Source organism: Rhinolophus sinicus, chromosome 2 (assembly GCF_057876585.1).
Source record: "Rhinolophus sinicus isolate RSI-liver-muscle chromosome 2, RSI-T2T, whole genome shotgun sequence".
Lineage (NCBI taxonomy): Eukaryota > Metazoa > Chordata > Mammalia > Chiroptera > Rhinolophidae > Rhinolophus > Rhinolophus sinicus.
The window spans coordinates 168,213,625-168,232,145 of NC_142502.1; the positions used below are offsets into that span (position 1 = coordinate 168,213,625).

An 18,521-nucleotide genomic window follows, 5' to 3' on the forward strand; every position below is an offset into this window, starting at 1 on the left:
TCCACCACTCATCCTCTCCAATGCCCTCATTATCTGTTGCCTTGAAAAAGGTCATAAATCACAAGATACAATACTGGTGTTTTTTTGTTTGTTTTCTCAGTTCACTCTTTCACATTTAGTATTCTTTGTTTGCTTCTGCATTGGTCTCGTTTTAATTTTAATTTCCCTTCTCACTTCTTTCAACATCACCTCTCAGTTCTTTGGATTTCTCTGTCTACTTTATTTCCTCTAATCAGTTACTTTTCTCAGCATGTTCTGTTACAGTCTCATTTTCATCACTGTCAAAGTTGTTTTTATCACAAACCCACTGGGATAGTATAAACTTAGGAAATGAGACCAATGCTTACAGCAAAGTAAAACCCTGTAAACAGACCATGATGATGACCCAGAGAATAAGCTATTGATAGCAATAGCCCCAAAGGTTAGTTAACAATACAATATGGGGTAGCCATGGATAATGTTGTATTTCTCAACTCTAAAAGTAATTTATTTTCATTCTTGCCTTAGATGGGTTTATTTAATGTGATAATGAGGTTTTCCTGGGTTTTCAATTTTTTTGGTTTTGTTTGTTTTTTCCTGCAAAGTGCTTTTCCTAAATTAATGGAGCATTCATAATCAATGCTGTCCTGGATTTTAGAAAACAATGTAATAACAAGCCTGTACAAATACTACTTGTGGTGGTATGTACTGTGTTGGACACAATGTTGGAAAAATTACTACTATTATGTTTAAATCTTATAACCTGAAAGCTGAGAATTAGCCTCTCTATTTCATGGATGAGGAAACTGAGGCCTAGAGAGGTTAAATAACTTGTCCCTATCATGTTTCTAGTTAAGGTCCAGTCAGGTCCATCCAAAAATGTGAATTTTTTCCCTATCCGCACAAATTTTAGCTGTTGTTAAGGCTCACTTGCTAGATCAATTTCTAGACGTTTTCTGGAACAAATGTTTCCCTGTGCTTAGCTCCTAAGCATTCTATCACTGGCCCTATTGTCTGAAAATGAATAACCATCCTTATTACAGCAAGTTTGGCAATTCAGGGACTCACTGGTACCAACTACTGAACAGAAGTCAATAACCAGCTCAGAGCTCATCTCACAAGGCCTCCTTGGATTGCTTGGTTAACAATTAAGTAACAAGGTTAAACTCCATTTTATTTTATTTTTTTTCTTGGTAACTGGTATTTATTATTAACAATTAAACTAACATATTTACAACTATCTGGTATGATTTGAATGAGAAATGAGAGTCTAGAAGAAGCTCTGGTAATAAATAACATGGACTCTCAAAGTCCCATCAAGGAGGTATTTTCCTAGCATTTGGCTGGAGCCAAAAATGGGAGAGAACCAAGATATACCCATATTAGACATTTGCAATCAGGTGGTTTCCACACAGATACATTCGGCAACATGGAAGGGCTATGATCTACTATGGAAACTCCAGTATTCAGATTGTAACTATTAATAATATCCCCAAACAAGGCTTAGAACTAGGAAATGTATAGCTCAGAAGTTAAAATTTTAAACTTTGGGGAAATTATTTATTTATTTATTTATTTAAGATCAGTGTTTTCTTCTCCTAAAGATACCAATGTTGCATTCATAAGAATCCTGTCTGTTGCACTAATGTTCCGGAAGGACTGGTTCCAAATCCCCTTAAGGAGGAAGCCATCTTTTTGAGTGCTCTTGTGTTAGTCGCTGTGCTGAGCGCTTTACCCAATGAACTCTGGGAGTTCAGGTCAGATTTGGGATTGCATCCTAACTCTGCTACTTACTATTGTGTGACTTTGGGCAACTTTTGCTTAACTTTTGGGTAAGTTTTCATACGTTCCTAGTGGAAATGTAAAATGATACAGCCACTTTGGAAAGCAGTTTGGTAGTTCCTCAAAACTTAAATGTGGAGATACTATATGATTCAGCAAATTCACTCCTAGGTATATACCCAAGAAAATTAAAAACTTATGTTCACACAAAAACTTGTACACAAATGTTCATAACAGTATTATTCTGAATAGCCAAAAACTGGAAACCCAAATGTTCCTGAATTGATGAATGGATATACAAAATGAGGTATATCTATAATGGAATATTATCCAACCATAAAAAAGAATCAGGGGCAGCTGGTTTGCTCAGTGGTTAGAGCGCAGTGCTCATAACACCAATGTCGCCAGTTCGATTCCCACATGGGCCAGTGAGCTGCGCCCTCCACAACTAGAGTGAAAACAATGATTTTACTTGGAGCTGAGCTGCACCCCCCACAACTAGATTGAAAACGATTTGACTTGGAGCTGATGGGTCCTGGAAAAACACACTGTTCCCCAGTATTCTCCAATAAAAATTTTTTTAAAAAAAAGAATCAAGTACTGATACTTGCTACAACATGGATAAACTTTGAAAACATTATGCTAAATGAAAGAAGCCAGACACAGAAGACCATATCATATATTGCATAATTCCATCTATATGAAATGTTCAGAATAGGTAAATCCACAGAAAGAGAAAGTAAATTAATGGTTGCCAGGGGCTGAGGGAAGGGAGGACGAGGGAATGACTGCAGAGTTCAGGGTTTCCTTTTGGGGGTGATGAAATGTTCTGGAATATAATAGTGGTATTTGTACAACCTTGTGAATATACTAAAAAGCACTGAACTGTATACTTTAAAAGGGTAGATTCTAATGGTATAAGAACTATATATCTCAATTAAAAATTTTTAAATTAATAAGAAATGTCCTCTTTACTTTCCTAAACTGCTATATCTCTTATATATCTTTACTTGATTTGTGGTTCCATCTTCCTCCCAAGATTTTATTCCAGAAACTTGAGACTCACAGTAGATTTCGTAGCACTTTCTTTCAGTATCTCTCCATCTCCAAGTCTGATGAGCTACCTCACAATTGCTTCTCATATACCTCCACTCTACTTCCTTTCCACTGCTACTCCTGGGTTCAAGCTGTCATTACCTTCCCCCTGGGCTACAGCAATGCTTAGTTATAAGGCTTCCAGGTTGATTCTCACATCCTTGTTAATCTCTACTCTTTATTTGTGCCAAATCAATCTTTCCAAATTATCAAACTCATCACATGACTCCCCTATTAAAATTCTTCCACATTTCCCTATTGTCCCTATGTAAACCTTGCATGGCATACAAAACCTTTCATGAATAGCCCTCATTCTCTGTGTATCCATACCCTTACTCTTCTTTGTTCACCTCTGCTTTACTCCCCCCTGTTATATTGCTGTAAAAAGAACTTCTTTTTCATAGTGCCCATATGATATGGACTGAATGTTTGTGTCCCTGCAAAAGTATGTATGTTAAAACCCTAATCCCCAGTGTTATGATATTTGGGGATGGGGCCTTTGGGAAATAATTAAGTCATGAGAGTGGTTTGCTGTTGAAGACACCCAGTCTGTGATATTTTTGTGATAGCCTCATGCTTTGCACATATTGTTTCTTTGCACAAATGTCTCCCTTCCCCCAATATGTCTGCTTGGCAAACACATACTTCTCAAATACCTCCTTGAATTCTCCCCCTTCCTCCTACCTCTTCCAGGTAGACTTCGGCACTCACCATACTGACTTCATTTAGACTTTGTGTGATTTATGTTACAAAATGGTTCTGTCCCCCTAGTAATTTCTTGAGAACCAGACCATAGCTTTTATCTTTCTAGCACCAAACACAGAAGTGTGTCTGATACCTTAATGTGGTTATGTGTCTCATCTCATTCTTACAACATGGTCTTCAAACTTTAAATTTGTCTCTTCTCCAATTTTCTTCTGTAATTTTACTCTTGTCTTGAATTTTTTCTTTTGATTATTGAATGAATTTACTGTTTGTATTAACATGTCCATAATGGAATTTCAAGACATGCTTCCAGATTTTTAGCATTATAGATTTATGTCAATAAGAATAAAATTACACTGAATACTTCTTGCAGCCATTTTATCATCTATTTAATAAACACTTATTTCTGTGCCAGACACTGTGATTGACACCGTGGCAGAGGTATAAGTATACGAGGTCTGACAATTAAGTGTGTGAACTTGTTTCAACGATGTTGCTAACCTTTTGTTGATATCAAAGGGATTATTCATTATGAATTTGTACCAACTGGACAAACAGTTAACCAAGTTTACTATTTGGAAGTGCTGAAAAGGCTGCATGAAAAAGTTAGATGACCTGAACTTTTTGCCAAGAATTCATGGCACTTGCATCACCAGCTCACAGGGCACTGTCTGTGAGGGAATTTTTAGCCAGTAAACAAATAACTATATTGGAACATCCTCCCTACTCACCTGATCTGGCCCCCAATGACTTCTTTCTTTACCCAGAGATAAAGGAAATATTGAAAGGAAGACATTTTGATGACATTCAGGACATCAAGATTAATACAACTACAGCTCTGATGGCCATTCCAGAAAAAGAGTTCCGAAATTGCTTTGAAGGGTGAACTAGGCACTGGTGTCGGTGCATAGCTTCCCAAGGGGAGTACTTCGAAGGTGACCATAGTGATATTCAGCAATGAGGTATGTAGCACTTTTTCTAGGATGAGTTTCAGAACTTAATTGTCAGACTTCGTATATATTGGGCACAGATTTTGTGATCTCAGAAGCCTTAAGATCTACAGAGGGGGGCACACATGTATAGAAATTAGGGTACATGGGCGTTACAAAAGAGTCATGAGAGAAGTAAAAACAACTTCTGACTCATAGAATTGAGATGTGTCTTGAAGCATGAGTGAAGTTGCACTAAACAGAAGAAAGAACACTGTGTGCCCAGAAAATGTCACTGAAAAAGGTAGAGAGGTATGGGAAAGCGGGAATGCTAACAGGAGGGTGAAGTCTTGAAACTGGAATTAAAGTGTAAATTTGTCATTCTTTTACTCAACAAACACTGAGAAAGGGAAAGAGGAACGACCATATTCTAAGCATCAGAACTAAAAGCCTCTGCAAAGGTCCATGTGACATAGTCCAATGTAGCCCTTTCTTGTGGGTCTGTGTAGGCTTTACACATTTTATTCATTTAATGAGTTCTTTTTGTGTACAGCTTAATGTTAAGAGCCTGGACTCTAGAATCAGATCATTGGGATGCAATTCGACTGCTGTGCTTTTTAGTTGTGTGGTCCTCAGCAAGTTATTTGATATTACTGTGTCGCTGTATCTTTATACCATGTTTCCCTGAAAATAAGACCTAACCAGAAAATAAGCCCTAGCATGATTTTTCAGGATGACATCCCCTGAACATAAGCCCTAATGTGTCTTTTGGAGCAAACCTTAATATAAGACCTGGTCTTATTTTCGAAGAAACATGGTAGTAGGATAATAATAGAATCTATGTTGTAGGGTTGTTATGAGAATGAAATGAGTTAATATAGTTAAGTGCTTATTATCTGGCACACAGTATAGTCTCAATAAGTGTTAGCTACTATTATTATTTTCCTGGTAAGTGACCCAAAAGGGCCCTCTACTTAAAGAATGAAATAATCCCTTTATATCATCTCTCTCTGACTCATAAGCCACATATATTTTATCTACATATACATATAATGCAAAAGAAAAGAAAGAAGGAAAGGGAGGGAGGGAAGGGAGAGAGAATCTTTCTGTTTCTTAGTCCCACCTTTTCGTACATGAAGCTTTTATAATTAGGTCCATATTCTGTAGTATTAATTATTGTGGGAAGATAAAACTAGCTATCTCACATACAACTCAAACTATTCAATTATGTTTTTATTAATCAGTTGCAATCTAATTTTTATCATAAGTACTTACAGGGGTACAAAGAAACATACATGTCCTCAAAGAGGAGGCAGGAGATTTCAGTAGATACATATGGAAATGCCAGTAGTACCTCATGTGTACCAATGAGTCATGAATGGGACTTAAGTCTTGATATTGCATTCATTCTTCTACATAATGGAAATAAATGCATATCAGGTGATTAATATCCCTAAAAACAATTCTTGGGAGTGAACATTACACAAAAATATTCCATGAAAAGCTTTGCTAATGGATCTACTAGTTACAATAAGGATGTTGAAAAGTTGAAATAGTAAGTGAAACCGAGCTGGGCACTAAAATTAGAACAAGAATCTCATCGGCTTCTGTGGTAATTTGTGGGGATTTCACAAGTCTGTGTGTTCACCCTAGCCAATATTTATCTCACCACAATATCTCATCTTCAGTGGCTTCTTTTCAACACTTGCTTCTAATTTCTAGTCCAGGAAACAGCGTATGTATTTATTTATTTAACTTAGCACTCTTTAACTATTAATTAGACAAAACCTGAATGTACTTGTAGTCACCAAACATTTAGGTAAAAGACACTTCCTTGCTACTAAATGCAACACAAATTACTTATTCCAATTTTAAAACAGAAAAATGCAAATGAAAAAATGAAACCTCTCGCTAAGTTATTACTACATAATAATGTAGTAATACTTGGTTTGAGAGAGAAAGGCAAAAAGGCACCATAAAAATATCAATGACTAGGGAAAAAATACTGGAATATCTAAAGTGGTACCTAGACTGAAAAATCAAGGAATGCTCAGGACCTAAAGTGTATTACCTTCATGCATCTAAAGCCATAGGAAGGGAGGTTTTGTAAAAGCATTTTTGTTTTGCAGGTATTATAGTTTCCCACAATTTCATTTTGCTTTTAAATAAGGGAGTGTTTACTTTGATAATGTGCTGTCTACAAAGTGCCAAACAACTAGTTTATAAAAACTAGAAAATTCCTATGTCATCTAGATGTATCCAGATTTCCATGTCTCTTCTGTAATGTGGAGCAATCTGAATCATTCAGTGAGTTTTTGGTTGAGTACCATATTCACAGCAAGATGACTGCACAGACACCATATGCTTACATCAACAATATCTCACATAGATGCACTTGTGGGTCCTAACACAAAATCATGCTTTCCATAATAACCCAAGGACTCTGGCTGTGATGCTACAACAATTAGATATAAAAGTAGAGTGGCTGTTTAAACATTATAAATATTGTTCTCAAATGCCCTTCTCTGTTCATATTTTTCTCGTTATCTGAGAAAGCCTTTTTAAAGACATACAAATAATAAGCCACAAGTCTTGGTTTTTCATCCCCAAATTGAAGATGGTGCAAATTATAAGCTCTCCCTTACTCAGCATCCACAGTTTATAAAATGGTGATCTCTTAGACAGAGAATTAGCCCATGGACATAATTTTTTCTCTTAGGCCCACATAGGATTGGCTGTCACAAAGTTAAAATGTTTTAAGTAGTTGCAAAATGTATACACTCAAATTTTCACTTTAAAAAATCAGTTTTTCTAGATTCTTGTGGAAAAATCAGATCTGCTAGTTCTAGGGCTGCACCCCAGTGAGCCAGCTTACTAGCAATAACCTACCAGTTCCCCAACGTCCCCACAACCCTCTATCGTCTACCCACACTGAGGTCAAGGGTCATTGCCATTTATCATCCCACTATGTGCCTTTCTTTTTTTAATAGATTTAAGAGGAAAGTGAAATATAAAAGACAGAAAGAGAATTTTTTCCTATCCCTAATCCACTTCACTCATTATGCTATCTTCTTGGCCCTGTAGACACTTTCATCTCCAATCCCTGAGGCTGCCTGCTGACATCAGAGATGCTAAGAAGAAGGCCCTTCAATGTGTAGGTCTTCCAGTTGTTTCCATTTGTGGATTGGATAAGGAAGAATCACAAGACAGCTACTACACCTTCTGACATATTTTCATTCAAAAAGTAGGTTCACCTTGTAAGACAAACTTCACCTCTTGCTCAAGCAAGGAAGTAAGTTTGAGGATTTCTACAGCATTTGTCAAGCTTGGTTAGGCTAACAAATTATTATATATTTCCATTTATAATATGCTTAAAATGTCTAGATTATCTCCAAGTTTCGCAATTTCCTCATATGTTTGTGTTTTTATTTTACAGAAAATTATTTTAATCAACAAAACAGATGTTCACTATTGATTCCCAACGAGCATGGGACTTGATGCCAATACCCTCTCAACACTTTGTAGATTCTGGAAAGAATCAGGGAAAATAGAGTATACACTGGGTGATCTATAAAAAAATATCTGTACCTACTCAAGCTTAGAGGCAAATACATTTTCAGATTCCACTCCCTACAGTATCTAGTTTCACTCTCTCCCACTTCCTCTCTCCGTTGCTTTGGATTTGTTGACTACAACTAGTAACAGCTTACCCCTCCATGGCAAACTCAAGTAAATCACAGGTACTCTTCACTGTGGACTTTCAGGATAATTGCCTGTGGATAATTTCCAGGATAATTTCCAGCACTTAGGTAATGAGTCACTTGGATAATTAGTGACTATACAAGTTGAGTTGTATTCTTTCTTTGTTGTTGTTTATTGTGCTAAAAGGAGAAACCAGAAACCAGGGAAGGGTTACTTACTGGTCAAGGCAGCTGCAAGGATTGGTCTCTAAACATCTGGTTTCAACATCTCACTCATTCAAGTCTTCTGATTGTGCTTTTTTGGTCTACTCAGAGAAACTCTTTATTTATAATAGAGAAAGAGATCGTGGTACAAGAGAGACACAGAACATTTCCACTTCTCAAGGGAACTTTTTATTTACCAGGTTACCTCATTTTATAAAGGAGAGCCCCAGGACCCAAAACATAACATAGTTTGCCTAGTTTAAACAGTGAGCTAATAGAAGAAAGGGAAATACTCCATCACAATGAGCTTCCACAGAATCCAGATTCATACTGAGGTCCTTGGGACAGAAAAAAGTAATAGAAGGCTGATTTTTAACTACTGCATCTGCTTATAAAAGTATGAGTTTTTGGACATGAAGCATCTCTTTCACCATTTAGACATGGAAAAATGAAACAGCTATATTGCTGAAGTCATGGAATTTCTGCTCACAGTTCTGATTTCAAGGGAATTTGGCTCTTTGACTTTGCGAAAACTACTCAATCTAATCATCTCCCTTTGTCAAGATAATTTTTGTATTTAGGGGTCTAAAATGATAGTGAAGGTTTTAGTAAGAAGATGAAATCTCTGGCTGGTGGGTGCTGGATATCTGAAGCAGTTCTGGATACCTCTGAGACGGGCAAAGATGTGTTGGTAAAGGTGAGCATGCACAGATGGAGCCTTGGAACTCAGAATGGCTCTTGGCACAAATAACTGGCTCTCTGGCTCTGACATTTGGGTCCTGAACCCTGTCTGGTCATTTACTCCTGTCACATGGAACCCCACCTATTTTGTTGGTTACCTTTGGTCACTCAAATTTTGGCTTTTCTTTTGAAGTCTTCCAGAAAAGACCTGTACATGCTCCCTTCCCCAATCTACACCTACTCTTCCAGTACCACTAGGCTTTGAAACTCTGCCCCAGGTCTTCCAGGTTTGGGACCAAACAAGTTGCAAATTACAACTTCCATTGCCTTTGTCTTCAAATTCCACCCACATCAGCTAACGGTAGCTTTTTAAAGAGGGATAAGGATGAGGTAAGTGGATTTTTAAGGAGCAAATACTTCCCACATTCCCACCAGTTTGCTAAGGGCTTAGGTAGCTCCAATCTTAACTGTGGGGAAAGACTTCTCTACTTTACAAATGAGAATATTGTATTCAGAAGGATACCTGCCTCTTATTAAACACTTGAGAGAAATTCAAGGAGGTTCTAGGTTCAGATGGACCACCTATCCAGGGTGTCAAAGTGTGTCGGTGACACTGAACGTCCCAGAGGATTTCCGAAGACAAAGGGAAATCAGTATTCCCTGAAGTTGCACCATTCAGTATCATTTTTTTATATGTTAAAATAGATGGACTTGCCCAATGTAAAAGGAGAGGGAAAAAAAACACCATCATTTCCTGATTCCCACCATCAATTTTTTAGAGTCACAAAAATTTGAGATACTATTAGGTTGGTGCAAAACTAACTGTGGTTTTTGCAACTATTTTAAACCTTTTAAACCGCAATTACGTTTTGTACCAACCTAATAAAATTTTCACTGCCTCCCAAGAGTCCATAAGCAACCTCAAACTGAACATTCAATTTAAAAACATAAGGGTTTCCTTTTTGCAGAAGCATCTATGACCCTGTCAATGTGCAAATACTACCCTTTCTTCTTCTTCCCCTTTGCTTCCTTTGCCACTTCGTTCACCTCTGTTACCCTTCAGTACTTTGGCCAGCTGCCATCAGCCCGTGGTCATTGTACTGTGGCAGCCAGCAGCATAGTGGGCCACTTTCCACCAGGCAGGGAAGCTGAGAGGAGGGCTCTGATTCTGCATAGGCAATTAGGTAATTCTAGCCTCTTCACAAAAATATTGTCATATGGTGTTCTTTCGAACAGGGCTTATAACAATGAAGATTAATGACATTTTGTTGGCCCACGCACCACCAAGAGTTCAGGCATTACTGCAGTGCAGTCCTCAGACTAAAGTAATTGATAGTACATGTAATCGCTGCAACATCTTGAATGGGGCTTTGTACGTATTGAATGTCTTTTTTCAAAGAAGATTAAAGGGCAACAATCTAACTTCATCATAGAAAATAATTCTGTAAAAGAGAGTGAATAGTATTATTTCTGTTATCAATAAATACAACGGAAACAAAGAAATTAAGTGAATTTTCAACGGGTTACTCAATTGATCCATCAATCAACAAGCACTTATTAGATACTCTCTTGGGTTTTTTCTTTTTGTTCTTGTTGTTTTTGGATGATGTTTAAATGTTATCTTTTAATCTAACTAAACGTATGAGTCTGACAGCAAAATAACCTACTTCTGATCTTGACAAGGGGAAAACAAGTATCTTTTTTAGGCCTAGTATCCAAATAGTCCTTCACTGATGCAACAAATATTGACTGAGCACACACCTCTACCTTCCACACATTATGCCAGGGCCTGGGTATCCATTGGTGAATGAAACAGACCTGGTCCTTATCCAGGGGAGTGGACCTTTTAGTGAGGAAAACCAATATCAAATAAGTAGACAGATAAATTGATGTATAATTCGAAATTGTTATAAGAGCTATCAATTAAAAACTCACACGGGATACTAGGATAGAGAATGAGATGAGGGATTATTTTAGGTGAGTGGTAAGGAAGGATCTTTTTCAAGAGGTGATATTTAAGCCAAGAGCTGAAACTTGGAGATTAATTTAGTGAAATATGTGAGGGAATGAAAAGCTGGAAAAATTGGTTGGGTCATAATTCCATTTACTGAGTTTGAAGTGATTGGCAGGATGGCAGGATGGGTGTATTGGAAGAAAGTAAAATGTGTCAAGGTTGAGATGCCTGTGAAATCTCTGTGTGCAGGTCTCAATATGCAGTTATTTATTCAAATATGGAGCTCCAAGAAAAGATCTGAGATAGAATTTTAAATCGGGAATTTCCTCCATGTGAATAGTATTTAAAGCCATAGGAATGGTTCAGATAACTTAGGAAGAAAGTATAATGAGACAGGACAAGTGAACACACCCTTAAGCTTTAGGCATTCCAACATCAAGAGGTCTGAGAGAGGTGTAGCAGCAATGCATCTTGAGAAGTTCTCAGAGATGCAGAAGAAAAATTTAAAGCACGTTGTGCCATGAGGCCAAAAGAATGTGTTCATGAGGGAAGAAACCATCAACTGTACTGAAGGCTACTGAGAAGTCAAATAAGAGAAGGATGGAAAACTATCTGCTTTTAAAATTTTTGCTACGAGGTCACTGGTAACCTTGACAAAGCAGCTTTAGTGGAGCTGGGAGCAGAAGCCAGGTCGGTGTGAGTTGAAGAGGAAATGGGAGGTAAGAAACAAAGATAGCATGTGTAAAATATGAGTTTAATGAGTTTGTGTAGATTTGAAGAGAAATTGGTAGAGGATGTGGGGATCCAGGGATATTTTCCCAAGATGAGAGTTGCAGGAACATACCTGTACACTGATGGGGATAATCCACTAGGGAGGAAGAAGTTAAATACTAGGGAGGCGGAGGGAATAACCCAAGATGCAGGGACGGGTACCTGAGGTAACAAGAATAAAGAAAGAAGGCAAATGCAGACAGAGTACATATAATTACAATGGTGAGGGGAAGATGAAGGAGAATAACGTAAGTCAAGACATAATCATCAGGTTGTCAGAGGAGTTTATCGAATCCACCTGCTTCCGATAACTTCAGTTCCCCATCCTGAGTTTTTGAAGAGGAAAGAAGGAAGAGAGAAATGACTTCCCCATGTCCCAGAGGGGAACATCCCAGGATGAGCCGTCCCCTGACTTAGGATCTAATGATCCTTTTCCCAGTGCTGATAAACACAGCGTCCCTAATTCCTTTGAATACATCTCTGCTAGTTAAATATCTGTATTCTTGTTTGCCAACATCCAATGCTCTTGGCCACCAAAGAGTGCTGTGACCTTGTGTTGTGCACCACCCGGCTTGGCTTTGTGTGAACCTTACTCTGAAGGACTCGTCATTTTGCATCTCACTGTGCTCGAGCCCATGCAGTCGTATTTCAGTAAGTGTATTGGGTCGTCACTACCTACTGCTCAACCGTGGTTATGAGAAGAAATGTCACATGTAAATCATCTAAAGTGTTTTGAAGGCATATTAGAGTAAGATTTATCATTGATTCATGGATCAGAGTTTCTCGACCTCAGTACTATTGATATTTCAGATGGATAATTCTTTGTTTGGGGGGGGTCTATTCATGCTGTGTATTGCAGGATGTTTAGCAGCACCCTTGGCCTCTACCCACTAGATGCTACTAGTACTCAGCCCTAGTACTTGCAGCCAAAAATGTCTCCAGACACTGCCAAATGTCCCCTGGTAAAATTGCCTCCAGTTGAGAACCACTGATATAAACTGATGTCATAACATCAAAATGGAAGCTGAAAAGACAATCAAACACCAAACCTGTTTTCTACTATCAGAATGTCTGTTTTTTGTGTAAACAAATGCGTGGCTAATCGTACTGAATTTTTCAGTTTTCAAATGAATACAAGATATCTTCATCAACAAGAAACGTTTGAAAAAAATGCATCTTCCAGACATCACCTCAGCTTGATTATCAATGCTTGAACCAATTGACAGGATTGAACATGGCAGAATCTGACTTAATTTAAAACATTTCAAAGCTTTCTGAGTCTAAACTTATTCCTTACTCCACTAGCTGCCATAGTTTGACCCTTGTTTTATTCCTGTGTTAATCACTTCCAGTTTTATCTTATTTTATTTTTGCCGTTTATCATAAGCTGCTTTAAACTTTTTCTTTTTTTTGGAGGAAGTCAGAGGATAGATATTTATGAACACAGATCTTATGTTTGCAATATGTGAATAAAGAGTGCTCTTTTATAATTTTACCTCCTTGCCTATTGCCCAAGTACTGGCTCCTCTTGAGTAATCTCAGGATGACTCTGTATGGGATGCATTACCTGTATTACACTTTTTACTTTTCGATTATCCACATTCTGACCCTGCAGAGTAGTTATAGGCAGGGAGTGATGCTCAATACAAAACTATTAGAGGTGATTTGTTCTCATACCAGCTCTATCACTTATGCTTATGCTTTTGGGTGTCAATTTCTTCACAATGAAATTCAATTAACATTTACTGACAGGTATATGGCTTTGCCAGGTAAATAGTGACAGGCCGTTTTGTTATAGGGTAAGGCTACTCCATATGGCAACAACTTTTGAGGAGCCATAGGTTCTCAAACAGCTTCTCATTTTCATAACTCAGTAAGAATCAGCCATAAATTGTGTTAATCCTTTTTGAATCAGAACATTTTCTTTTTGCAAAATAAATGTCTAAGTTTAATCTTGCTTATGTAAACTATAAATTCTACATAAACAAATATTGAACTCTGGTTAGTGATATGTATGATCAAGTGTTTAGGTATGAAGTGTACTGTTGACCTCAATTTATTTTGAAGGAAAATAAAAAAACAAACGAAAAAATGGGCCAATGAATGGATGGAGGAGTAGATAAATGGATAGATGTGTGAAAAGGCAAATATAGTAAACTGCTAATGGTAAAATTGAATTGGTGGTGTATGATTATTCACTATACAATTCTTTCAACTTTTTTTGAGCATCATCATATATTGTGAAAAAATTTTCTTTCTTCATTCTAAATTTACCTCTTTCAAACCTTCAGTGTTTCAGAATTTGGTGAATTAGTCACGTTCCTTAGCCTTTAAGATTTTATAACTATTAATTAGATGTAATCAGAAGAGGTCTCAGTTTGCAGTCTGTCCAAGTGTCTCCTCTGTCCCCTTAAGGATTTTAGATGCTATTCTCTTAATGTTTTCCAATTTTTGTTAATGACTTTCTTAAGATGGAGAAATCAAAATTTCTCCAAATAGTTTAGGTCTCACAGTGTTGTTGCAGGTAATAGGAAAATATTTTTGGATTTGTTTTCCTATAGTCTCTGGTAAATGAAGAACTAGCCTAAATTGCTTTTCAAAGAATCCCCACATGACATCAGTTAATGGCATATTTATATGCTAATTATGCAAGTTAAAACCTGCAAATTTTCCTCAACTCCCTCCTTTCCTTTACTTCCATACCTAATTGATCTCAAGAACTTTAGCTTTACTTTAAATATTTTGAAAATTCTTCCAATCTCACCATCACCATTGACTTGGTCAAATTGATCTCGGGAGTCTTCCATTGGTCTTTGGTATTTTTTCTTTCCAACTTGTCCTCCTCATTGCCTCCAGAGTTTTCTTTCCAGAATGCAAATACTATATAATTCATATTACTCCTTTACTTGACAAACTTCAATAACCGTTAAAATTTATTGTTAATTATTTCATATGTATTAATGCTATTGTGAATTTTTAAAAAGAACTTATCTCGTAGAAAAACATACTAAAATATTTACAGGTGGAATGATGAAAAGTCTGGGAGTTGCTTCAAAACTATTATGGAAAGGAGAGAACATTGGCGAGGATATTAATGAAACTGGATTGGACTTTGAAAATTTTAAAGTTGGTTCATGCATATGTGGGAATTCATTACATGATTTTTTTCTACTTTTGTGTATGTTGGGATTTTCTATAATAAAATGTGTGTTTTCTTAAGCTTCCAATAGCTCTTAAAAATATCTAAATGCTTCAGAAGGGTGAACACCCTGAAACTACTTTTGTCTTTTGAGCCTTTTCTTCAGTTCCTCTTCCAACATGTACCTTATGATTCAGTTCTACCAATTTACATGTTATTCGTGGAATGGATTCTTCCAAAACATTCTTCAACAATAACTATTAATCCTTTTATACCCAATTTAAATGCCATTAACTCTAGTGAACCTTCCCTGACTCTCCCTGATAAAGTCATCTCCATAGATGACTTCCACAGAACTCTGTACAAACCTCTTTTGTAGAGCAAATATTTGTGTATTGTAAGATGATTATTGTAATAATTTTTAAAATATTAATCTGCATAACTAACTAGTAATAACCTGTAGGGTAAAGTCTGTGCCATTATATATGTTTATATAATATGCAGTACAAAGGACATGTTTAAAAATACTTGCCAAAGGAATCAGATAAAAATATATTTTGGATTTTTCTTTTCTTTTACTTTGTTACCTAAATGTAAATTCTGGCTTCTACATAAGGGGTCCCATGACTGCAGTACTCATCGAGGCTTTTGGTTGAGTAAAATTTCCAGATCTGAGGATTAAAACTCAAAACAACTTCTCAAACATGAGTTACCTTCCACAAGTTTGATATGAGGGAGTATTCTAAATGGTTGCAGAATTGTATGCATGACATATTTCTCACTCATCCTCATAGCTGAAAAGATAAAGCCTCAATTGTTTCACAACAATACCACCATCACTGGCTTAAGTCAACCAACGTTACTGCAGCTTTCAAAGAGAGGTTGAAAGAACTATTTCTTCTGAAACACAGAGAATTAAAATAGCATGAGATATGTTCCACTGGTCCTGCTTCAAGGTCTGCTCAACCCTTTCATCTATTAGTTATCATGGCCCCAAGAAACAATTTATGGAGTATGACCGCCCCTCCTGGTGCCAGTGTTATGTCACTTCCTGTAAAACATAAATATAACATAAAGCAAACTGTCACTGGTGGTGAAGTGGCCAGATCATACAGTCATGATCTTTTTTATACCTGTCATCATGTGAGATAGTATAATGATTTTTGAGTGCTACCAGAGGCTTAATTCTGCAGGAGAACCTGGCCAAGGTTCAGAGCACCCCAGTTGATAGAACACCTCAACAATGGGAATAGGATGAGTGTATTCTAGGTAGGGACTGAGAGGAGACTGCAGGACACAATCATGAATCCACAGAGTCCTAGGACGTTTCTTTTCCTACAGCATCCTTCTCATGGAAATGGCTATGTACTAGGCATGACATAATGTCGGTTGCATGACAAGGGCGGCAGAATCTGAACTCCACCCAATGGCTTCTCTTTGCATAGTGTGCATCAGTTTTTAACATAAACAGTGAGAGACAGTGTGGTCAGAATAAAAAAGACATGCCCTTTGTTTCTAGCCAGACTAAGATCAGAACCTGGCTTCACCACTCACTGGCTTGTGATTCAAACTTCTCAGAAATGTAGTTCACTTCTATAATAGTGTCAACAGCAATGTCTACCTCTGGGAGTTGTGAAAATAAACATTGGTCTCTTTCCTGTCCCAGTAGCAGACTCAGCTTAAACGCCTACCACAGAAGGAAAATAGAAAGAGACAGATTCATCTTAGAATCTGGGTGATTCGGGAAAGAAAGCACCCACATTCAGACTTGAACGCTGTCCTTGCCATAAAAAAATAATGATCTCTAAAACATCCTGTCAACTCATAGGAGTTTGAATGGCAGGCATTCCATGCATAAATGAAATACTTTCAACTTTTAAAAAGCAGAACTGAAAGTAGAGCAGAATCCAAAGTCAGTCAAACTGAACCTATGGTATGAGTTTTCCAGAACCAAATAAGGAAATTTAGTCAGTTCTTCTATTTTAAAACTGTTTTAAATTCTTAAGTAGTTTATGAGCTCCAGAAATTTATATTAACTTGAGATTTGAGACATCATCCGTGACAGTCACAGGGTAAATTGTTCGAGTGTGGTTGGAAAAGGTCATTTGTTCCTAGCTCCTTGATTCCAGGTCTAAGGAGTTCTGGAAAACCAGGTTGGGCGGTTTTACAGTGTGTAAATTCCTCAAAAGGAGTCCCTAGGTGGTACCTTCCCAAAGTGAACTCATGTAAAAGGCTCAAAAAAAAAAAACTTCGTTCAGCCCATTTTGAATTTTTGGAAGAAAGGAAAAATATTATTATACTTTCTCAGGACAGAACAGAGGAGTGACTCAACAGCCTCTTTTCCTTCCCTTTCTCTCTCTCTCTCTCTCTCTCTCTCTCTCTCTCTCTCTCTCTCTGTTTCTTTCTTTCTTTCTTTCTAACATGAAGACTGATTTCATGGCAGATTCATAGCCTCTTTGCTTGAGTTCTTCTCCCATTGTCTAGCTTTTGGCTAATTAATCAATTGCTAAGGTTTCTACCATAGTACAGATACCTCAGAGAGGAAAAAGAAAAGAAATTAAAATCACTTATACACATTCAAATGCAGTTACTTGTCTATCATTTTTTTTAATTAAGCAGCAACTATACAGTGACTAAAATGAAGTTCTGGAATTAACTATGCACTTAACTATTTCCATGATATTACCCCCCATTACTAGTTCTCTGTCAAAGATTGCACCTGGAACACATTCAAAAATGAAATTCTGAGTACACTAATACTTAAGCAAATCAATGGTATAATGATTTATGTAAGGGTCTTGGAACATTTTGTAGGGTGGGGACAGGTCCCCCTAAACCAACACTAAGTTATGTATAAAGATAGGGCAGCAACTGACAAATACAGAAGCCTTCAGACAATAAAATTACCAATATGATCACACAGAAACTTTAAAAATTTTGGGATATCTGCAGCTACGTAAATCATTCATGTATTTCGTTGAATTCTCCACTTAAAATAGGGGCATCAGGGTTTATACGACTTGATAAAACAGCTCCAAGTTCTGCAGATTGTAACCCACCATTGCATTTTCTTTTCTTTTTTAAAATTTTCTTTTTCTTTTTGTCCTCTTGAAAGGTGCTGAAAGTTCTGATGATTACAGTGGTCACTGAGGAAAAATACTCTTTGAGTCAGTTCATGAATTAAATGTTTTTCAGGATGTCTTAAATTCAAAGAAGGCAAACTTTCACACTCATACTCAGAAAAAGATACTTTAGAAAAAAACGCTATAATAGTCGTTATGATCATAAAGCTGTTCACTTGCTTCCGTACCACCCTCCCCAGCCCCTGCCTCTAAGCCCTGGCCATTACAAGGTGCAGAGGCACGGTAAAATCATCAGTTAGGGTGCACTGTCATTTTTATGGCCTTGCCGACATACTGATAATGCTGTTATACAATGAACTGGATTGCAATAATGGAAAATTGACTAGTAGTGGAGATTTTCCATTATTTCAGCAAGCTAAGACTCTCTCAGTTGTAGCTATGTAACTTTGCAAAGGGAAATGATCACAGCGGACACTGTTCCCGGTCGTCAGAGTACAC

At 37.1% G+C, this 18,521-nt stretch overlaps 1 protein-coding gene and 1 long non-coding RNA gene across 3 annotated transcripts in view; one reads left to right on the forward strand and one right to left on the reverse strand.

Annotated features, from left to right (window-relative positions):
• The window catches only part of RASGRP3 (RAS guanyl releasing protein 3), a 66,769-nt gene that overhangs the window by 43,442 nt on the left and 4,806 nt on the right, over window positions 1–18,521 (reverse strand). The window lies entirely within an intron of this gene.
• LOC141571525 (uncharacterized) lies at window positions 4,246–15,516 on the forward strand. 2 transcript variants are annotated; one of them, XR_012496301.2, is made up of 3 exons: window positions 4,246–4,523; window positions 7,575–7,782; window positions 7,927–15,516. It is a non-coding gene; the product is annotated as an uncharacterized LOC141571525 (long non-coding RNA). The 2 variants fall into 2 exon arrangements; XR_016020480.1 differs by having other exon boundaries at window positions 4,249–4,523; window positions 7,575–7,734.